Source organism: Cupressus sempervirens, chromosome 2, assembly GCF_028749045.1.
Source record: "Cupressus sempervirens isolate cs-2001-9-10 chromosome 2, ASM2874904v1, whole genome shotgun sequence".
In the NCBI taxonomy this organism is placed as follows: domain Eukaryota; kingdom Viridiplantae; phylum Streptophyta; class Pinopsida; order Cupressales; family Cupressaceae; genus Cupressus; species Cupressus sempervirens.
The window spans coordinates 209078434-209103769 of record NC_143119.1 but is presented as its reverse complement, the minus strand read 5'-3'; positions in this window follow the sequence as shown (position 1 = coordinate 209103769).

The window sequence follows — 25336 nt, the reverse complement described above, 5'->3', positions numbered from 1 at the left end:
CTTCTACAAACATTCCTTTGTCACCTGAGTGAACTTGGCAAATACTGTCCTCTAAACTAGTCAAAATATGGAATGCTTGGTAGACTTAGGAAACTATCTTCAATTCTTGAGTGAGCTCGACATACACTAACTAGCAATGATATGACATTCTATGTAACATCAAAGATAATACACTATTAATCAATTGTTTCCAACATGAAATATGTGGATTGTGTGGAAGAATATATGTGTAGTACTAAAGATGAAAAGATAAGTGCTTTAGATTTTTTATGTTTGATCCTTCTAAAAAAATTTAGGAGTTTTTTTCTTAAGATCTCATTGATATCAAAGTGTTTAGGTTCAATTATCATTTATCATCTTGTAAGCTATCTAAATTATTCTAGCTAAAATAGTGTTATTCCTACTACTATAATTCTTATCATAACCTATAAACTTAGAAATCTATCTTACATCATGTTTTCTCATATTGGTAAGGGTCATTTTTTTCTTGTCTCGCTTGTGGGAGCCAATGTTCTTTTCAACTTCCTTATTCATAGTTTTTGACACAATAGGTATTATACTAGCATTATGCATGCCAACAACTTAGTAAATTAACTATTTATTTATTTTAACATGATTTTCACCCAACCAAAAGAGATAATCATTAATTCTTCTCAATACTATCTTAATCTATTCTACTTCATCAAACTCCTCAAAATTAGTAGTGTGAACTATATTTAGTTTTTCCAAATGTTCAAGAACTCATCCTTAAGTAACCTATGATCATTACAATTATCTTTAATGTCTTCCCAAATGTTTATAACATTACCCATTAGTACTTCATACTTGAAATGAATATATAAGGCATTATCTTTAACATGAAACATACTATTGGGGTTTCTTAAAATAATCCCTCGGGGTCTTCCATTGATTTCAATGGGTTTATCTTTAAGTGATATCTATATCTTTTCTTAGCATCACTGATATATAGCTTATCTATGTCTACTCAAGCAGACTCTACACTTAAAATAGGGCTCATAAAAAGGCTTACAAAAAGGATAAATTCCTTTGTATACTATTAAGGAAGGGTTTGCACAAATCCATCTAAAATTTCTTTCATAATTACTCCAATCTCATTTTTCGCCCTCTTTTCTAACTATGGCAAGTCAAATGGTTAGGAATAAACTGTGTTAATCTATTTAATCCTTAAAATTACTCATCTCATTAATATATTAGGTCATATTCTCCATAATGTTGATATAAAGGAATAACATTCATAAACTTACAATGATCTCCATTAATATCATATCAATGTCTACAAAAAAGATATATAATGTCTCTAGCCTAATACACTTTACTTGAAGCTTTCTCTTCTTAACTCTTCATATTTAGAGGCTTTCTATTCTATGTTGAATTTCTCCCCAAAAATGTTATGGTGCCCAATTAGGTTAATAAAGAGGGTTTAGTGCTTGGCATTTATTCTCCCTTGTCTACAATAATATTCTTCTCTTTTTCCTCTTGAAGCGTCTTAACCAAATTTGATGTAGGAGCATCACGTGTTTAAGGGAAATCTTTCATCACCCAAAAATATTTCTATTTTCTAAATTTCAATAAGAGTTATTTCAATGAAAAGTTATTGTTTATGGAAACTTATTATTTTTTGTAAGTGGGTCATACAAACTCAAAATGTTCTAATTGAACACAAGTGGAGGTTCATCTTAGTCATATTAGCCTTCCAGTGGAGCTATATTGTCATACCATGTGTATTGTAGAAGTTATTGAGATTTTTGGGTCAAAAGCCTTTGATCATAGATTTGAAGGCCTTAGATGGTCCAAATGAGTTTGTATCTTAGATTATTGGTACTTGTGTGTCTCAAGAATTTTAGTTCAAGATCCAATTATTCTAGAAAATAGTAATACTTGAAAATCAAACATACAATTTGAAAATTATGGTCTTCATAAGTTGGGGTACCTATAATCATAATTAGGGATGACCATATGTAATAATTTATGAAATAAATTATAATTGGATTTTGGTCAACCTCAAAGGCTAGGGTTAATGTCTAGAACCTTCTTGGGTAGTGAAAATGTTTCTATATAAGGAGGACTCGTAATGATGGTTATGCAGTCTAAGTGATTTTTAAAGGATTTGTGTTGAAGAATATTGGAAAGAATTTGCCCATGTGGATTATCATATTGTATTGATGAACATCTATAATTATACATTATTTAAAACAATAGAAAGCTCACTTTTGTTTCTCACCAATTGTTGTTGTTTCTATGTTCTTGTTATGTGTTTGGTATTAAGAGAAGAACCCTTCATCAATTGGTATCAAAGTAGGAGTTACTAGATGTGTAGATAGATTAGTGACTATGAGGTAGTTTGCACTAGGACTATGGTTTGGGTTATGTGTGTAGATAGATCACTAATTTTGAGGTAGTTTATACTAGGGTTTCAACAAAAGTGCAAAAAGGCCTCAACAAAGAGAGCATGGTTGAAGAGTCATAGATGCTACACTTCAGGGTTTTAGAGCCCTCTAGAGACTAATGCAAATATTGGAAGAGAAAATTCATAGAGGAATAATTCTTACCGTAATCTATGAAAGTGTGAGTAAAGGAGGAGAAGAAGAAGAAAATTTTTAAGAGGTAGTTCTCAACCTAAAGGACAAGAGGCTTTTTAGGGCCATCTCAAAGATTGGAAAAAGACCTAAGTTTGAGGTTCCCACATTTAACAAAAATCTTAACCTAGAGGAGTTAATCAATTAGATGAATGGATTAGAGGATTTATTTGACTATAAAAATATTGAGGATCTTGATAGGGTCAAGTTTGTTAACTCAAAACTCAAGGTTTATGTGAATATCTAGAGGTTACCAATTCAATTGGAGAAAAATGGAAAAGGGAAGGAAAAAATCACAAGATGGGATTGGATGACAGATAATTTAGAGAGACAATTCATTCGCATAGATTTTGAGCTTGACTTGTAGAAGAAAATGATAGGGTTAAAGAAAGTGTTAAGATATGTCCATGAGAATACAAAGGAGTTCTACTGAGTTCTCATCAACACAGGACATGTAGAGTCTGATATGGATAAAGTTGAACATTATCTTAATGGGTTGAGGGAAAGCATTGAGGAGGAATTAAGTAAATTAATAGTATTGGAGAGGCATACCAATTTACGCTAAGAGTTAAGGAAAAGATGAATAAGATCTTTGATAACAAGAATAATCGAAGAGGTTGCACTAGAATATCTAGCAAATGATCTTATGGAAGCCAAAATGATGATGAAAAGAAAAAGGTTGAGGCCAATAGTAGAACTCAAAGATAGAGGGGGAAAAAATTCCAATTGTTTCCATGATCAAAACAACTAACATCAAAGAGGAAGAAGAAGAGGGTAAGGATCTAGAAGAGGAGGTTTCCATGAAAAATTTGTTCACTACAAAGAAGAAGGGCATAAAGAATTTTAATGTTCCCAACACCAAGGAAGAACATATAAGAGAACTGAAGGTCAAGAAAGAGTTGAACATTTTGATAAACATGCCAATCATTACATTCTATAGATTCTAAAAGAAGAGAACTCCTAGTTAATAGAATAGTCTTGTTGAGTGGTGAGAATGAACTTGATCAAAGGAGTCACCTATTTCACACAACATGGAAATGTGAAGCTAAGTTTTGCGACATTATAACCAATGGTGGTAGTATAGACAATCTAGTGTTAAGAAAATTTGGTCACAAAGTTAAAACTCAAGAGGTTGAAACACCCACATTTATACCATATTGCTTGGGTGCAAGATGACCACAAGGTCATAGCCAATGAATATCGACTAGTGAAGTTCAAGATTGGAATCTATTAGGATAAGGTCTCGTTTGATATCATTTATATAGACATATGTCATATTTTACTAGGTAGGATATGCCAGTTAAATAGGTATGTTGTACATGAGGGGCACACAAATACCTATACTTTGACAAAGGAAAGAGTGAAACATATGTTGAAGTCATTGAAGGATTTAGACAAAAAGATATATACTGCTGCTAGAAAATGTTTTATCAATGAAAAGAAATTCCTAGAGGGTATAAGCATGAGCATAAATTTTTTCTATAATTCTAAAAGAGTATAAGAAGAAGTAGGTGCTTGAAGAATTTACACATTTGTTTGAAGAGTTTTCAGATATTGTCTCAGATAATGTCATTGATGAATTACCACTAGTGTGAAAGATCAGTTACTAGATGTACTTGATTCCATGACAATTTTTTTCAAATAAGGTAGTACAAAAAATGACACTAGTTGAATGTGAGGAGTTAAAAAATTAAGTGCATGAGTTATTGTAGAAGGGGTTGATTCGAGAGAGTCTAATTCCATGTGTTGATCTAGTATTATTAGCACTAGAAAAGAATGATGAATGAAGGATGTGTATAGAATCTTGATCTATTAACAAGATCGCAGTAAAATACAAATTTCTATTATTATGGAAGGATGATATTATGAATTTTTTGAGGGGAGTTGTATATTTCACAAAGATAGACCTAAAAAGTGAGTATCATTAGATTCACATCAAATAAGGAGATGAGTGGAAGATTACCTTTAAGAAAAGTGAAGGAATGTATGATTAGTTAGCCAAGCCTTTTGGGCTAACCAATGCATGAAGCACTTTAATGTAGTTCATGAGTTAGGTACTCAAGGAGTTCCTAGGTAACTTTTTCATTATTTACCTAGCTGATATTTTAATCTTTAGGAAGATGTTGGAGGAGAATTTCATGCATATTTGTAATGTGTTTGAGAAGTTGAGGGAAGAAAAGTTGATGACAAATATGAAGAATTGTAGTTTTGAGAAGGATTTGGTGTACCTAGGATTTTTTATTTTAGTAAAAAGTCTTAAAATGGATCTTGATAAAGTGAAGGGTATCCTTAAATGGCCTACTCCAAGGAGTGTAGCCGAGGTAAGATCTCTTCATGGACTAGAAGGTTTTTATACAAAGTTTATAAGGGGTTTTAGTAGTATTTGTGGACCCTTTGCTAACAAAATGAGAGGGGGTAGAAAATAATCTAAGTGGACTATAGAAGTAGAAAAGAGTTTCAATTTTTTGAAATAGAAAGTTACAAAGAACCTATTTAGCACTTCCATATTTTAATAAGGTATTTCATGTAGACTATGATTCTAGTAGTACTACAATTGGACTTTATTTGCATCTAGAAGGTAGACCTATTATTTATTTTAGTGAGAAGTTGAAAAATATTCAAAAGAAAATATGGTGTTTAGTTCAACCATTGAAGAAGTGGAAACATTATCTTCTTCCTAAGGAGGTTATTTTGAATATTGATCATCAAGCTTTGCAATATTTGAATAGCGAAGGGAAATTGTACCAAAGGAATTTGAAATGGGTTGATCTTTTGTAGAGTTATAAATTTGTTTTGAAACATAAGAGTGGCAAGTCTAATAGAGTTGAAGATGCTCTTTGCAAAAGACAAGTTTTGCTAAGAAAGACATAGATTGAGGTAGTTGGGTTCAAGAAACTAAAGAATTTGTATCTAAGGGATCTTGATTTTGGTGAAGCTTGGAAAGATTTTAAAAAACTTATTACACTTCATAGGAAAAAGTAGTTGGATTTCACAATCCAAGATGGAATGCTTTTCAAATAAAGTTAGTTGTGCAATCCCAAAAGTTTTATGAAAAAGAATCCCATTAAGGAGAAGCATAGTGAAGGATTTGCTAGATAGTTGGTAGAGATAGAACCATTTCTTTGGTTGCTAAGAAATATTACTCTTCATAGTTGCAACAAGATGTCAAGAATTTTTAAGAGAGTTGTAAAATATGTTAGATAGAAAAAGGGGTGAATTAGAATATAGGGTTTTATCATCCATTACATGGAGCAGAGAAGCAATGGAACAATGTAAGCATGGATTTTGTTTTCGGTTTACCAAGCACCCAATGATAGAATTATTTGATTTTTTTGTGGTTGAAATGTTATCAAAATTTGAAGATTTCATGCCCTACAAGAAGACTAGTGATATTGTTCATGTGGAAGATTTATATTTCAGAGAAGTGGTGAGACTACACGGTCTTCCAAAGAGCATAGTTTTAGATCAGGATACCAAGTTTATTAGGTATTTCTAGCATAGATTTTGGAAGAAGTTTAAGAAATATTTGAAGTTTATTTTATCACATCATCTAGAAACTAATAGATAAATAGAGGTGGTGAATAGGAGTCTCGAGAATTTTTAGAGATATTTGGTTGGAAATATGCCAAAATGATGGGATCTAATTTGCCCATACCCATCATTTGCATGTAATAATTTTATCAATAGGAGTATTGGTAAATCACCATTCCAATTTGTATATGGGAGTAGTCCTAAAAATATTTTAATTGAGCTAGTTTGATAGAGGATAAATAATTAGTGTTGAAGTCAATGATTTTGTTGAATATTTGAAGAACATTTGTAAAGAGGTGAGTACATTATAAAGATGAATACAAAATATAAGGTTAAGGAAGATGTGAAAATGATGTAGAAGGAATTTAATATTGGACATGAAGTCATGCTTCATTTGAGAAAGGATCATTTTCTAGTGGGTACATATATTAAGCTGAAAATGAAGAAGTTTGGGTTGTGCAAGATAGTGAAAGAGCTTGATTCTGGAAATGACTATGAAATAAAGTTTCTTGTTGAATTGAATATTTTTCTAGTATTTAACAGTTTAGATTTGATAGAGTATCATGAGTGAGGTGATGGATATGAAGTCATATAAGTATAGTGGAGTATTCTAACAACTTCTTCAACTACAAAGAGGATTGAGGACATATTAGGCAACTAAGTTGGCATAAGTACAAGGGACATGAAATATGAAGAACATCTAATCAAGTGGAAAGGATGACCTATTGAGCATTCATCTTGGTTGAAAAGGGAGGGGGTTAACCATTTTGTTTCTGCTTTGAACACTTGAGACATGACAATGTCATTTCTCAAATTTTTGTGGGTGTTTGATGTAGGAGCATATTGGGTGTAATAGAAAAATTGCATCACCCAAAAATATTTTTGTTTTGTCATGTTTAATAAGGGTTGTTTCAATTAGAGTTAATATTTATGGAAACTTAATATTTTTAGTAAGAGGGTCATAAAATCTTAGAATGTTCTAATTTCACAAGTGGAAGTTCATCTTGGTCACATTGGCATGACATTGAAGCTACATTATCATACCATGTGTATTGTGGACGTTATTGATGTTTTTTGGTGGGAAACCTTTGAAATCAGATTTGAAGGTCTTAGATGACCTAAAACATGTCTATTCCTAAGCCAATTAGTGCTTGCACATGTCAGGTATTGTAGTATAGGTGATGACAATCCTGAAAAGTACTTATAGTTGAAAATCAGACATGTAGTTTGAAAGTTATCACCACCAAAATTTGGGGTACATAAAAACATAATTTGGACCAATCCTATGTAATAAATTATGAAATAATTTTTAAATGGATTTTTGTCAGCCTTAAAGACTATGGTTAATGTCTACAAACTTTTCATTTAATAAAAAAATGCCTATACAAGGAAGGTCCATACTAATGTTTAGGAAAACAAGGTGGTAATTTGAAGCTATGTGTTCAAGAATATTGTAAATAATTTTCTAATGTGGATTTTGATATTCTATTGCTTAAAATCTAAAAATTGTGCATTTGCAGTGATAATAGAAAGACCACATTTTTTTCTCATCATTTTTTGTTGTTCCCCTATTTTTTAAATATGTTTGTGCAATTAAGGGGACAACTCTTCATCAAAATTTGACATATCTTCTATAATTTAGGCTCTTTAATCTATTCAACAAGATCATTCTTCTTTATCATTGGTATACCAATCTAAACTTTGAGTTTCTTGATGTAATCTTGTGCATCTCTAAGCTTCAACTTGCATGTTTCTTCTATGTAATATTTCTATCCATATCTTGAAGTGCTACACCAGAATTAATTTGTATGATGCTTACATCCCTTAGGATCCTCTCCAAGTTGTAAGACATCTTCTAAGGAACTAAGATCTAATACCAATTGTTAGAATCTAATAACACTAAGAGAAGGGTGGGTGGGTGAATTAGTGTTTTATCACTTTAAAAGCTATTAACAACTTTATAACTTAACCATAAACATTCACATAGTAATATATGAATTTAATATGTAAATTAATAAAGAAATCATAAAACCATGTTTTTATCTTGGGGAAATCCTATCCAAGGGAAACCCTTCAAGTGGGGGGAGGGGTGATAGTACCAACAATAATGCACTAGTATAAAATTTCACTACTAAGATGTTTGAATCTATTAGGAGTCATTACATGTAATTTAGTACATGAGTAGTTATTTTTATTTACCTATTTCTATTATGTGCTTTTATTATTAAGGGGAGTACCCTTGCAAAAGAGGTATTATAGTGGGAGTTCCTAATTGTGTAGACAAATCACCAACTATAAGGGAGTTCACACCAGGACCATGGTTATGGGTTTGAGTGATCCTAAACTATGCTCCTTCTATAAGGAACCATGGTGTAAAAGCCATGTGTGATAGAAGGGGATTTTAGAGCCCTCCATAGAAAAGTGTAATTATATCAAGAGAAGATCCATAAAGGAATAAATATTATGAAATATATATGAAAGAGAGGATAAATTTGAGGAAGAAGGGTATGTTGAATAGAAAGGAATAGAATAGGTTAGGGATCCTGAATGAGAATTATTTTCAAGAGCCATTTCCAAGATTGGAAAAAGACCCAATATTAAAGTCCCATGATTTTTTTAAACAAATTAACTTGAAAGAGATGATCGACTATATCAATGATCTAGAAGAATATTTTTCATATCAAGAACTCAAAGATCTTTACAAAGTCAAATATTTGAAGGTAAGTTTCAAAGTTCATCTAAAAATTAGGTGGTGGGAGATTAATTTTGAGTGAAATAGAATAGGATATGAAAGGGATCACATTGTGGATAAATCTAAGAGAAAATTCATTCTTGTTATTTATTAACTTTATATTCTTGAGAAAGTGCAAGGGTTTATGCAAGTAGGGAGATGCTTTTATGATGTAGGATCATCTTGGGTGTAAGAGCAATTTTGCATCACCCAAAAATATTTCATTTTAGTAGTTTGAATAAGAGTTCTCTTAATGTATAGTTGTTGTCTATGGAGGCCTGCTACTAAGTAAGTTAGTCATATGAGCTCAAAATGTCCCAATTTTAGAGGTGGATGCTCATCTTAGTCATATCAACCTATCAATTGAGGCTCAGTCTGATATCATAAGTATTAATGGAGTTATTATGGATTTGTGGTATAAATATTGGTAAAAGAATTTTGAGCTCAGTTTCAAAGGCTTAAACATGCCTAGATGAGGCTTGAAAACTCAATGGATGGGCACCTACATAGATCGAAGCTTGTAGATCATAAGTTGAGTATCCCAAAAAGTGGTTATAAAAGCCAATTGGAGCAACAATTTGAAAGTTGTGGCCTTCTAAAGTTGGGCCAACCAAATCTTCAAAAATAAATTTCAAAAAGTTATTTCGCCAACTTTATATGTTTTGTTAGGGTTTTTTGGCTCTACATATTAAGTTTGAGTGTCTAGAATTTTCCCAAGCAATATAAAATTGCCTATGCCCATACATTGTCTAGGACAACTCTAGGTGACATTTTGCATCTTTTTCTTATAGATTATTGTAATGATGGTGCCCATGTGGGTAAGCATATTGTAATTTGGAATTCTAGAATTTCGCATTTGTGGTGGTAATAAGAAGCTCATATTTTTTATTTTTTTTTGTAAATTGTTGTTGTTTCTTTGTTTTTATTATGTATTTATGTTATTAAGGGGAGCACCCTTCATCAAGTGGTATCAAAGTTGGAGTTCTTGAGTGAATTGAAAGATTAAAAACAATGAGGAAGTTCACATGAGGACTATGATTTGGGCTAACATGTAGACTGATCATCAATTGTGAGGTAATTTGCACTAGAGTTTTAGTAGAAGCACAAAATGGCCTCCATAAAGAGAGCATGGTGGAAGAGTTATAGGTGTTACTTTAGAGGGTTTTAGAGCTCTCTAGAGAAAAATATAAACATCGCAAGAACAAATGCATATATGACTAAATCTTGATATTAGCTATCATTTATTCTTGTGGAGGTCTAATATGAAGCAAAAATTTATTTTTGTGGATTATTAGCTTGATTAGATGAAGTAAATGTGAGGGTTAAAGTAGGCAAGAAGATCTATTCAAGAGTATACAAAGGATTTCTACAAATTTTTCATCAGAACTGGCAATACAAAAGTTGACAATGAGAAAGTATCTTGTTATCTTAATGGGTTAAGGCCAAGCATTCAAGAGAAGCCACGTCTAGTTTGAATGACTAGTATTGAGGAGGTGTACCAATTTTCCCTAAGAGTTGAGGAGAAGTTCACAAAGAATATGATAAAAAGAATAGTGGAAGAGGTCATAGTAGAAGATCTAGAAAATGATCTTGTGGATGTTAAAAGAATGATTAGAACAATAAGCATGAGGCTAGTAGTAGTAGTTAGAACCAAAGGGGAAATAATTCCAATCATTTCCATTACCTAAATAATAGAGATCAAAGAGTAAGAGGAAGAGGGAAAGGATCTGGAAGATAAGGATATTGTGGAAAATGTATTCACTATGGAGAAGAAGGGCATATAGCATTTGAATGCTCCTAATGAAAAGGAAGGATTGATAGAAGAAATGAAGGTGAGTCCAAAGTTGTGCATGTTAATGAAGATGTTAGATCATCTTATTGTAAAGATGCTAAAAGAAGAGAAGTCCTAGTTAACAAAAGAGTCTTGTTGTGTGGTGAGAATGAATCTTATGAAAGAAAGAGCTTATTTCACACAAGGTTCAAATGTGAAGATAAGTGTTGTGATGTGATCATTGATGATGGAAGTACTAATAATCTGGTGCTAGACTAGATGGTCATAAAGTTGAAGTTGAAGAGGAAGAAACACCCATTCCCATACCATATTTCCTGGGTGCAAGATGACCACAAGGTCATGGTTGGTGAGAAATTCTCAATGAAGTTCAAGATTGGAAGCTACAAGAATGAGGTGTTGTGTGATATCATACCTATGGACATATGTCATATATTGTTGGGTAGGTCATTAATGTTTGACATGCATGTTGTATATGATGGGAGTGTAAATACCTACACTCTAGTAAAGTATGGAATGAAACATAAACTAAATCCATTGAAGGATACATATGAAAAGGCCTGTAGTGTTTCTAGAATATATTTTGTTGATGGAAAGAAGTTCCTCAATGGTGTAAGGTGTGAGCATATGTGTTTTGCAATAAATCCAAAAGATGGAAAACAAGAAGTAAAAGAGGTACTTGTAGAAGTTGTAGATTTGTTGGAATAATTTCTAGATATTGTATATGATAAGGTTCCTGGTAGATTACCACAAGTAAGGAAGATCAGTGACCAGATGGATTTGATTTGAGGAGTGAGTTTTCTAAATAAAGTAGCACATAGAATGACACCAATAGAAAGTGAGGAGTTAAAAAGACAAGTGCATGAGTTGTTGTAGAATGGATTGATTCAAGAGAGTCTAAGTCCATGTGTTGTAACAAAAGCATTAGCACCTAAAAAGAATGGAGAATGGAGGATGTACATATAGTCTCATGCTATCAAAAAGATCACAATCAAGTACATATTTCTATTGCCAAGGATAGATGATAATATGGATTGTTTGGTGGATCTTTGTTTCACAAAGATAGATATGAAAAGTGGATACCATCATATTAACATTGAAAAAAGTAGTGAGTGGAAGACTACTTTCAAGACAAGGGAAGGATTGCATGAGTGGTTAGTCATTGTATGCCTAAAATGTGGGCACACTTCTATGAGTCATTATATCCAAGATTTATTAAGAATGATGTCTCAAATGGTAGCTCATAGCTCTCTATTCATGGAGTGCAAGGGTTTCTAATGGAGGCCCTTAGCTTGACCTAGTTTATGCCCATGCAAGTACACCATGAAATGAGAGACTCAAAGATCCAATATGCATGAAAATGGATATGAAAACTAATCTAAATGATAACAATGTAAAATAATGCAAGAAAGGAAATGTAATAACAATGCAACACTAATCTATGAAAAAAAATATGGATCTAAGCTAATATGCAAATGCAAGGATGAAAACTCATGATGGAAGCCATGTATGCATGAGAGAAGAAGAAAATAAGATAGAAGTTCTCCACAAAAAGCTTTAGTATTCAAACTCCTTCTTCAAAAATCACTCTCCAAACCTATAGCACAAAAATAGCATAACAATGGACCTTCAAAATGATGAGATGGCTCTCACTTATAAAGGAAAATATGGAGGTGAGAGGCTTCTCACAATCAATATGGGAGAATAGAGTTTGATTTATGTGAGACAAAATTCCACCAATGAGAAAATAGGAGTGTTGGAGAAGAAAGTGGCAAGAGGAAAAAGATAACTCACACATTAATTGTAGAGGAAAAAAAAAGATTTATTTAATTTTTTTATTTTTTTAATTTTCTTTTTCATGTGGGAGAAAAGAGGAGGAAAATTAAATGGAATCCCACTAAGAAAAAAAAAAATATTTATTTAATTTTTTATTTGTTTTATTTCCTTTTTCATCAAAAAGAGATATTTAAGTGGGATTTTAATTTAGTTTTTTGTGGCAAATGTATGCACCCACTTAAATATCTTTTTTTGATGAAAAAAGAAATTAAAAAAATTAAAAATTGAATAAATCATTTTTTATTTTCTAAGTGGGATTCCATTTAATTTTCCTCATCTTTTCTCCCTCATGAAAAAGGAAATAAAATAAAATAAATTAATTAAATAAATCTATTTTTTGTTTTCTCTACACTTAATGTGTGACTTATCTTTTTCCTCTTTCCACTTTCTTCTCCAACACACCTCTTTTCTCATTGGTAGAATAATGTCTCACATAAATCAAACTCTATTATCCCATATTGGTTGGGAGAAGCCTCTCACATCCATATTTTCCTTTATAAGGGAGAGCCCTTTCCTCATTTTGAAGGTCCATTATTATGCTATTGTTGTACTGCAGGTTTGGAGAGTGATTTTTGAAGGAGTTTGAATAATAAAGCTTTTTATTGAGAACTTCTATCTTCTTGTCTTCTTCTCTGATGCATGCATGGCTTCTATCATGAGTTTTCATCCTTCCATTTGCATATTAGCTTAGATTCATATTTGTTTTCATAGAGTAGTATTGCATTGTTATTACATTTCCTTTCGTGCATTGTTTTGCATTATTATCATTTAGATTAATTTTCATATCCATTTTCATGAATACTGTATCATTGAATGTCTCATTTCATGGTGTACTTGCATGGGCATAAACTAGGTCAAGCTGAGGGCCTCCATTACAAACCCTTGCACTCCATGAATAGAGAGCTATGAGCCACCATTCTAGACCTTATTCTTGAGCAATCTTGGATTAGATGATTCATAGAAGTGTGCCCACATTTTAGGCATATATTTTTGGCACCCACGCTGAGGCAACCCACCTTTACATACTAGTTTTGGATATTTTTACATCTAACCCCCTTGTACGAATTTGTTGGAGACAAAAAATAAACCTAAATCTAAAAGATTTGATCATATCTTCCAAATGACTAGGTATTTTTATCTGATTTTTTTTTGCAAGGTGGTGACATATCAAGGAAGCTTAGTATAACTTTTAGATTTTTCAGAGGTATTTTTAATTTTTTATGATTTTTCATGAAAAATCATTTTTGGGAGAAAATTAACACAATTTTTTAGAAAAACTTGCATTTTTGGAAAGTTCTCTAAATTCTAAATAGAGTTTATTCTTTGTATTTTGATTTTAGAGATCATATTTGGGCTCAATAATTTGATTTGCAAAAAATGGCCTATTCTGAAAAAAATACCTCCCTAGGGCACAAATTACAAGATCTTTTCAAAATTATGACACTTTTGGAAAACTCTCTAAGTTTTGATAGGGTTATACTTTTTTATTTAGGGTTTTGGCTCCAAATTCATATCATATAGGTCCAATCTTTATGACTAGATCAAAAATCAATTTTAAAAAAAGGGCATTTAATGAATAGCTTGCATTTAATTTTTACAATGGATCAATGCATTATGTCAGATTTCATTTGGGTTGTTTTTTGATTATTATCACTCTTAAAAATTTAATTTTTAGATCTCACCCTAGTTTTTCATAAGTTGGATATATATTGCATATCTTTTGTTTGCTTGTTTTTCTTGTTGCTTTGTTCATTGCGAGCAAGCATTCAAGCATAAATGAATGGTACAACAAAGAAAAGATGTGTTGCAAGGATTACTAGGTATTTTGCTTGATCTCTGTAACATTTGTATTCGGAACTAAAATGAACATCTCATGTGTTTGGCTTGAGTTTTTTTACATGCTTTCATAGATTCACACTTCAATTGGTGCTCTAAAATTGGATCTACATTTCATTTCATGCATCTATGTTCACATAGTAATTAGGCCATATGAACACTATTTGGGAGATCTTGAGAGACTAAGCTTCATTTATTTTCTTTACATGTGAAGTTCCTCTTGATGAATGATCCCCTTATAGGTAGGGAAAGATATTTGTTATTATCTCCCTCTTCCACTTGGATTTGTCCTCAACATCCATTAGCCCTCTCTCTTTTGAGATTGTTGGTGTTTGTTGTTGAATTTTCCAAATAGTTGGTGAGGTGATTTCAAATTAGTCTGTCAAAAAATCTTGTTTGCTATGTTTAGGTAAGGTGAAGAGGCTAGAGGAGTATACTCTATTCTCTTTAGGGCACATTAGAGACTTAGAACCCTTGAATCCAAACCAAGTCCCCATTTGGTACAACTTTGTGAGTCTTCCTTAATTAGAGAGGGTTAACCATAGTGGACATTCCCTTTATTGGGTCAACCATGTGAATGAAACCTCAAGCGATAATAGCCATTTTTTACGTGGTAGTAGAAAGTGCTATGTAAATGTCCTTGTGGGGGAAATCTTCATAGCTATAGTATTTTGTTGGGCTATCAGATCTCCTTAGTATCTTTGATTGATTAAATTCTAAAAATATGTCAAAACCCTGGTGTGTTAGGATTGGATTTTCCCGACTCTAGACTACAAAAGCTATAGATTTGAACATTACTAAGAACCATAGTGCTACCAAATTTTCTTTTCTAAGATTATATGCGCGATTGGAAAACATTTTGAGAACATACATAGTAGTAGTTCTAGGGATTAGATTGATACTATGACACTATTCTTGTTCATGTGCAAAGTTGCTTTGTCCCTTGCTCATTGTTTGAAGACATTTTCTTGAAATCCCTAATTGCTATCTTGCATGCCTGATTCATGATTACAAATCTAGTTAAACAAACAAAATCTAAGTTTCAGAGTTAAGACTTTATGATAAAACTACTTTGTTATCCTATTATTGTCAATCTACCTAGTTTGATCCAGTTCAGATTAGACTACTTACCCCATTGTTAGAAACCTATTTGAACCTTGGGTTATTGTGCTTTAACCTCTTGAATTAGTAATCATTTATTTCACAAGAGATCTTGTTTGAAGTTGGTGAGTTAGAGACCATCCTAGTTGAGAAAGATATACCTTAGACTCTTTGATATTATGCTTGGAGAGTCTTATTAATTTCTTGTCCATCCATTTTCCTAAAAAATCAATTTTAATTATTTATAATTTGGTTAAATCATCCTCCTAGTCCATATGTGCTAGGGTATTCACCCAAAGTTGTGGGCACCTCTATGGCAGTGTTGTTTTATGCCTATTGCAAAATTCTATCTTATCATCTCTCTTTTGGACAAGTTAGTGCTTTAACTATCCTAGTTTGGTACCAACGTTTCTTAGGGTTATCCTATCAACTAGTAACTTTTATTTCATGCCAATTACAACATGATATCAAGTAGATCAAGGAAAGCAACCTAAGGTTATCTTTAAACAATTACCTTTAGTTCAAACTCGTCAAAGACGTAAGGGAAAGGAACTTGTGTCTATTCAATTTCCCTAGAGTATTCTAGAAGCTTTGTTTGACCCTAGTGGTGATCTTATTGACTTGAATACACCCTTAGCATCACCTCATTTGGATATGGATATGAGTTTTACAAGAGCTCCACACAATAAGAATCAAAGTAGTAAGGATTATGTTGACCTTATGAGTAGTGATCCCACTCATGGAAGTATACCAACCTCACCCCTTATTGAGGATAGATATTTGGATGGACATCAAAGGGATGAGAAAAGTAAACATTATGCCTATCAAGAAGAGGAATCCCAACATGATGATCAAATTAGTGAGCCTTCTATCACTCATGTGAATGCAACATTTATTGGTAATCAATTTAGATAGTCAAGACCATGTACACTGCTCATGACACCTTTGGGTTATGCAAGTGATTGACTTAAAAAACTTGAGTGTGAGAAGAAAGCTCTTCTAGAGGAACAACCAAAGAAGGAAGAATAATTCAAATTCCTAAAGGAAGAAAGGAAAGCATTTATTGAGATTAAAAGAAAAGCTCACCAAGAAGAACAATATCTCATGGCTCAACAACTTGAAAATGTACACATTGGTAGTGGAAAAAACTCTCCTCCACTCACTCCTCCCGAGAGTCCACAAAATGGAAAACATTGGAGAACACCTTCACCATCCCCTAGTCCTAGAGGAAGGAGAACTTTAAAGCATGACAATTATAGGAGATCAACACCTCCTAGAGTTTCAAGACAACCTTCACAAAAAGTTCATCATGGTTCATAGTATGGAGATGGTAGCTCAAACATTGATCACCATTCTTATGATTTCATGGTTATGCAACAAAATCCAAAATTTCAAGAATATGTAGAAGCATATATGGAACAAAACAAAGATGTGTGTTTTCAATGTTTAGCCAACAAAGGTGCTAAGGTCCCTTATAAATTTGATGTAGACAAAAAGATTCAAAAGAATGCTCCTTCTATGGAAGAAGAATTTGAGAAAATGAAAAAGAAATTGGCACAAATGGAAGCACCCAAGAGTTCATTTTCACTTAATTCAATTTATCCTAATCCTTTTGATAAGAGTGTTGACATGAAGGATTTTCCTAGGTTGAGATTCCCCAATATGACAAGGATGATGGAAATGGGGATCTGAATGATCATGTGCATCAATTTTACACCATGAGTTTTGAATTTCATCATGAAAACTCATACCTTATGAGATTGTTTCCAAGAAGTATTAGGGGTTAGGAAATGGAATGGTTCACCAATATCACTCCCCCTATTAAGACATTCCCTGAGTTAATTCAGGGATTTGTGCAACACTTTGCATACAATATTTATGATCTATCTCATTGTTGAATTTATGTCACAGAAAGAAAAATCAAGGAGAAACCTTTGCCACTTTCTTACAAAGATGGAGATGAAAATGCTCTCACTATTCTAGGATTATCCCTCATAAAGAGAAGATTGAAATCCACATTAGTAACATGGTTCCTGAGATGAAGTATGAAGTTAAGAAGATGGTCTTTCAATCTTTCAATGCCATGATTGAAACCACATTTAGAATTGAGGATTTTTTGAGAGAGCAAGGTATTTTGACAAAAAATGGAAACAACAACAACAATGGTCAGAATAACAACAATAACAAGGATAAAGGAAAGAACACATCTTGGAATAAGAATAAACAAGTCGTTGATGACGGAGTTGTGGATTCCTCAAATCCTAAAGACCAAGCTGTTCTCCATTTGGCTAGTGCTAATAATCAAAGTAACAAGCCAAGATATCAAGAAAGGCCTAAAGGAGAGAAACACAACTTTACACAATTGGGTGAGTCATATGAAGAGATATTCATGAATCTCCTACCATGTAATCTTGTGCACCCCTATGATGTTGCAAAGTTCTACATCACTAAAGTTAAGCCATGGTGGTGGGATGAGAAGGCCTATTGCAAGCTTCACAATGGCATTGGACATAATATTGAAAACTGTGGGAGATTTAAGCATATTGTTTAAGATCTTATTGATAATGGAAAAATTGAAATAGATGGATTAAATATCAATGCTAATCACACAACATTCAAAGTGCCTTTGCCCAAGTGTGAGAAAGGGGAAGCTTCCCAACCTAAGAATGGCAAGGCTACAATCAATTACACTTATGCTAATGTAGAAAATGTTGTCAATATGCTTGAGGTTGTAGAAGAGAGTGTGAACATGATGAAAGATGAAAATCCTAATGGTTGTGATTTAAATTTGAGCTCCCCTATCCCTTATGAGAAACTTGTATTAGGGGTGTTCACTCTAAAGAGTCATCTCAAGGTCCCCTTATCATTAGAGGACCCAATTCAAACCAGTCAAGTAAACCTAAGAAAGTGTCTTCCCAAAGTCTCAATGCTATTACACAAAGTCAAGGTCCCCTTATAATCAAAGGACCTAGTTCAAACCAACCAAGTTAGTCAAAAAAAGTGCAATCCAAGAAAGTACCTTCAAAACTAGTGGTTAATCATTAGTCAAATTATAATCTTGTTGATCAATTGCAAAGAACCCCTGCTCAGATTTTAATCTTTGAGCTTTTAGAGTTGTCTCTGAGACACAAACAAGTCCTTGAGGATTCTTTGCACATGGAAAATGTCCCAAATAATTTAGACATCGATCAATTCTAGATCATGGTTAATCATATTTCTAGCCCTCATTACCTTTCCTTTTCAGAGGAAGATGATAAATCTTTGACCCATCTGCACAACTTTGCTCTTCATATTGAGGTCATGATCCATAGGACTTGTGTTAAGCATGTGTTGATAGATGGGGGTCCTAGGATTAATATTTGTTCTTTGATTGTTTTAAAAACATTAGGTTATTTTGAACATGTTATTGATACTAGAAGAAAGATTACTATCAAAGCCTATGATGATGCAGAAAGAAGTCCTAAGGGATTGGCCATCCTTCCTATTAGGATTGGCCCTATTGAGAAAGATTTTTTTATTCCAAATAGTTGATGTTGAACCCCTTGCATGCAACATTTTACTTGGTAGACCATGGATTCATGATATGCAAGTAATGTCATCTACCTATCATCACTATGTTAAGTTTCCATATAATGGAATAGAGATTTGTATTCCTAGGGATAACACTTTATCTATTAACTCAATTTCAGAAAATACTCATGTTCCCCTCAATACAGAAGTAGATGATTTTAATGCAATTTTAGCTAATAGTAAAAACAAGTTCAAATCCATAGAACTTGGCATGGGGGTATATCAAATCAACTCCCTCACAACATTACCAGTTTCACCTAGGTCTTATGGTAAACCCTCTTCTTCAGCTATGCCATTATTTGATACATTTGTATAGTCATTAGTGCCTATTCAAGATGAGAAAGAAGATGAGGCTATTAGAGATAGGATTTATAGAGAAGAGAATTATATGCATAATGAGAACTTCACTTCCTCTCCTCAAGCTTATGGACAAGGGTATACTTTTGTCAAGAAGATGGGCTATTCTTGACATGGCCCTCTTAGTAATAGATTGGATGCTAGAGCCGAACCCCTTGATCATGGTCTTTTTGGACGCAAGTCTAAACAACTGGTTGGCCTAGGATATGCAAACCACAATAATGTTGCTCATATCCTTGATAAGTTAGATGGAGAAGAAGAACAAGAGTACACACCTAATTTGGAAAACCAACAAGATATGTGTGAAGATTGGGTCCCTTCTACTAATCTCCTTTGGGGAGATTTTGATAGTCAAATATCTCATGAGATAGTTTTAGATTTAGAACATGAGAGTGTGACCTTTAATGACATTGAGGCATCCACGTCTAGACATCTAAAGCCTTCATGATGTAAGTGTCCTAGTCAAGATTAAAAAAAGATTCAAATGAGTATGAATGGGAATCTTTCTCAGAACCTTCCATAATTGATATGGATGTTGATGTTGTTCATACATATAATTCTCAACTTCAGTTAGTCAATGAGTCATGCATAGGACTAGAGGATTTGAACTCACATGTTGCCTTAGTGGACGATCCTTCACCTATAAGGATGAATTTTTATTTGGGTAGTTTAGGAAGTTACTTGATAGAATTTGAATCTTTAGTCACTAGATATATCATTCATATTCACAACCTTAAACATGTCATTGATTTACCCCTTGTTCATATTAACCTAATTGATTGTTCCTAATGCAATCAAGAACTTGAGCTCTTAACATTTGAAAATGACTATGAAATAGCCAGTTATTGGAATGCCATTGAACCTGTAGTCTCTTCCACCAGTGAACCAACTACCAGTATGATAGAGCCAAATATCAAGTACCTTAGTCACAAAATAAAGAAAAAAGAAAAGAAAAAGAATAGGAGTTCTAACAACAAAAACCACTATGTGGCAGTGTTAGAACCAGAAAAAGTAAAAAGAAAGGATGTATCCAAGGGTGAAAATCTCTCTAAGGTGCTTGACGGTGAGGTACTTGATTGTATTCCTAGTTATTTTCAAGATAGATCTTTAGTGCTTATTGAACCAACACAAGTAATCAATTTGTGTATAGATGAAGCTCCATAAATGGTACATTTGGCTCAGTCTTTGTCGTCACAAGAAAATGTAGCCTATACTAAGTTCTTATAAGAAAAGAAGATTAATTTTTCATGGTATTATTTAGATATGCTAGGTTTGGACCCTAATATTATTATGCATCACTTATCCATGGATCCAGGTGTTAGACCAATTATGCATAAATTGATAAAAATGCATCCTCACATAGCTCTCCCAGTCAAGGTAGAATTAGAGAAACTCCTTGGTGCAAAGTTCATAAGAGCTATTACCTATGTCAAATGGATATCAAACATTGTACCAGTTTCAAAACATGACAAAACCATTTGAGTTTGCATAGATTTTAGAGATGTTAATAAAGCATGCCCAAAGGATAATTTTCCACTTCCTAATATAGACATGATAGTGGATATGACTGCAGGTTATGAGATTTATTCCTTAGTGGATGGTTTTTTTAGATATAATCAAATTAAAATAGCTCCTGAAGACCAAGAAAAGCTTACATTTACTTGTACGTGGGGTACCTATTGTTGTAACATTATGCCTTTTGGATTAAAAAATGTAGGAGCTACCTATCAATGAGCTATGACAACTATTTTTCATGATATGATGCATAAAAACATGGAAGATTATCTGGATGACACCTTGGCCAAGTCTAAGAAAAGAGATACACACTTAGATGATTTAGAAGTCATTCTAGATCATATGGAACAATTTCAACTAAGGTTAAATCCTAAAAAGTGTACATTTGGAGTCACCTCTGAAAAATTACTAGGATTCATTATTTTAGCAAAAGGGATAGAGGTGAACCCTAAAAAAGTTCAAGCAATTATGGATATGCCATATCCTAAAAACATTAGTCAAATGAGAAGTCTTCAAGGAAATCTCCAATCTCTAAGGAGGTTTATTTCACAGTTGGTAGATAGAGCTCAACCTTTCAATAGGAACTTGCATAAAGGAGTCAAATGTGTATGGAATGATGAATGTCAAAGGAGCATAGATCAAATCAAAAAATACATGGAAAATCCTCCCATTTTAATGCCTCCTATCCTAGAGAAACCACTTATCCTATACATTTTAGCAACAGAATCTGCCTTGGGGGCATTATTAGCTCAACTTGATGAACATGGGAAAGAAAGAGCAATATATTACATTAGCTATACTCTTGTTTCATATTAGGTTAATTACACTAATATTGAGAAAGCTTGTCTTGCAGTTGTGTTTACTTGCCAAAAGTTGTGACATGATATGCTTGTGCACAATATACACCTCATAGAAAAAGTTGATCCCCACAAGTACTTACTATGTAGATCTTCCCTCAAAGGTAGACTTGCTAAATGGATGATGATCCTATCAGTGTTTGACATAGAGTACATTGAGCACAAAGCAATCAAAGGACAAGCCATAGCAGATCAATTGGCTATTTTCTCATCACAAGATGATGCACCTATTCAAGTTGATTTCCTAGATGAGCACCTTATGTATATGACAAAAAGAACATGGAAGATGTTCTTTGATGGATCCTTTACGTAAAGTGGTTCAGGAGATAGTGTGTTGTTTGTTTGTCCTCATGGGTATATGATTCCTAAATCTTACAAGTTATTATTTCCATGTACAAACAAGATTGCTGAATATGAAGCTTTAACAAATGGACTTAAGATGGCCATAGAATGGAGAATTGTGGAGTTACACATCTATGGAGATTTAGAGCTGATAATCAACCAAGTCAATGATGATTTTCTAACAAAAAATGAGAAATTGGTAGCTTACAAGAAAATGGTTGATTCCTTGAGACTCTACTTCACATTCATCTCATTTTAGAAAATCTCTTGAGCAGAAAATAAGGTAGCTAATGCTATGGCTACACTTGCTTCACTTCTTCAATTAGAGCAATATGAATCAAGATTTGAATTCCTGGTGGAAGAGCTACATCACCCTATCTATGATTCCCAAGAAAGTCATGTTATTTGTACCCTTTTTGGTCATGAGTCATCCCATTATAGTGTCATTTACTCGTACATTCATGATGGAATTATACCCAAAACCTTTAACTAATCTAAATGCAAAAATCTTATTTGAAATGCCTCTAACCATTCCCTTATCTCTGGTGATTTGTATAGCAAGTGTCTAGATGGAACACTTCTTAGATTCTTGGAAAAGGAAGAATCTAATAAAGCATTAGTTGACATCCATTAGGGTATCTATGGGGATATTCTAATGGTCTTCCATGGCTCAAAGATTGCTTAAGGTGGGACACTATTTGTAGTGCCTGCCCCTAGGTCGCATTTTTGTTATCATTGCCGAACTCTTTTAGGTCAATTGTATGTTGATGATTATTAGTGACATTATTTTGAGATTATTAGACATTGTTTTAGATTTAGTTGATAAATGATGAGATTACTTGGTACTTTATATTTCATGTATGTATGATGATTATTACAGTGTTCGCAATTATTAATGATGATTAGTTAGATGATTTATTATCATATGTGTTTTCTTATGGATACTTACTCCATACTTGCATGTGTATGGTGTGTGTGTTTGTTTTGTTTCTGTATGGCATTTCTGATGTGGTTAAGGAAGGGAGTCATAGTCACCTGCTAGTCGAGATCTACACAATGTACCACTTCTTTCCATTGCCTATTTAGCTTAGTATATATTGTTCTTGTACATGCGTGAATTTTATGTAGGTTACATGTATTAGGTATCGACTTCCCTAAATTACTAGGATGAGCATACCTTATCACATTATCTCAATGGTAAGAGAGGGGAGATAAATTCTCAAGTCCCAATCCCAACCCTTTAAGCCATATGTCCTAATTGGAAATTAGGACAAGTATCTGAGTTGAGTACCTCGGATGACGTAATTTGTGATATTAACCCTTTTGGTTTAATTTTGTATGTGTTTTGCTATAATGGATTTTTCATATTTTATTTTATTAGTCTTTGGTGTATTTTCTATTAATTAAGCCTAATTAAAATATTTGATTAATGGTTTAATTTGATGGAAAATTAATATGATGTTTATTTTATTTAATTAATTAAGAAATTAATTAAATAAAATTTGAAGATAAAAGTTATAAGTTTAAATTTGGAACAAGATAATATTTATTTAATTTAATAATAATATATTTAGAATTCATTTTTAAATAAATGCTAAATACTATTATTATTTAAGTTGATAAATATTTTATCAATCAAGTTTCAAAAATAAATGTAAAAGTGGAAAAGATATTAAAATATATTAAGATAAAATAAGTGGATTTAATAGAGTGCATGAGATTTTAAATTAATAAATTAATTTAAAAAGGAGTAAAGTGAATACTGAATAAATTAATGTGCATTATTTAAATATTTATTCACATAGGAGTATGCGAGCTCTCGGGAGTTTTCATGTTGACAACACAAGAGTTTGCACTCTAATTATGCACATGTTGTCTACACTTAGGAGTTAGCACATTATTTGAGCACATGGTGTCTACAACATTCTAGAGACCTCATCATGTCTATCTTCTTGTCATGGAAGTTATGTGCTTAGTTTTCATGCTTATCTCCTAGTTCTTTCTAGACACATTCTAGATGCATCTTAAAAGCCTTTATATAGAGGCTCTCCTAGTGTGTATGGAGAAGCTTACATGCATTCGAGAAGCTCATATGCTTCTACATGCTCATATGCTTCTACAAGAACTTCTAGTCACTTGGGGGTTTCGGTTGGTTTGATTCTTGGAGGAATGGAAAATTATGGAGAAGGAAGGGATTTTTCGATAGACTTCTAAGGCATAGCAAATTAGCATCAGTATCTAGGTGCACTCATGATTTTCACATATTCCATTTGCACTCTTTCTCTTCCTATCTTCATCATGTCTATTATATGTGTCTAAATATACTCCATGAACAAATCTTCAATATCAAAATTAGAATCTAGTTATGTATGTTAATTTTTATTTGGCTGCAAAGAAACATTAGGAAACCCTAGTTTTATTTATGAAGGAAATTCATCACAAACCACCCTATCCCGGCCCCTTACATAGACCCAAACTTAGACATTCATAACCTTTTATCTAGAAAAAATTTATTTGACTGCTTCAGTCAGATTTAGCGCAACTTGGCCCTCTCTAACATATTTCAAATTTGGTTTGATCCAACAGTTCATTAGGGAGGTATGGCCCCTGTACTGGGACTGTTTTATTCAATGATGGTCATTCCTCCATTTTCCATAACCAGGAGTTCTTTGTGCTTAAACTTCACAAAAATAATCTATCAAAGCATGAAATGAATTAAAAACTAAACCAACATAGATCTAAGACATTTATACTCAAGGTTTTATCCAAATGAGAAGTTTTTTCAATACAAAAGGGTGGACTGTGCCCTTATGGCAGCAAGCTAGGACTTTGCAGAGAATTTAATTTGGTATTGTATGAAACTTTGATAGCCCTACATCATTATGCATTTTATTAATATTCCAAAGTATTTTCAAGAGTTTTATCCCAACTTTAAATCCTCAAACCTAAATCCCATAAACCCTCTACAAGCCTTCTAGGCTTAATTTTGCCAATTTTTGGAAATTTACATTTTTAGGCACTTCAAGTGCATTTGACACCATATAATGGCTCTACTTTCCATATTAAAATAAATTGGACATTTGAATGTCTTTAAATAACTCATCTACCTTAGAATCCCGAAGTGAACCTTAGGTACACTAACTCCCAAAATGCCATTAAGGCTACATCATTGATCCTTTTACAAAGTGATCTATCAAAACATTTAAAACATTGAAAAAATATTATTAAGTGACCATTTTGGACTTATTGCAATCAAATGACCCTTCAAGGTCAT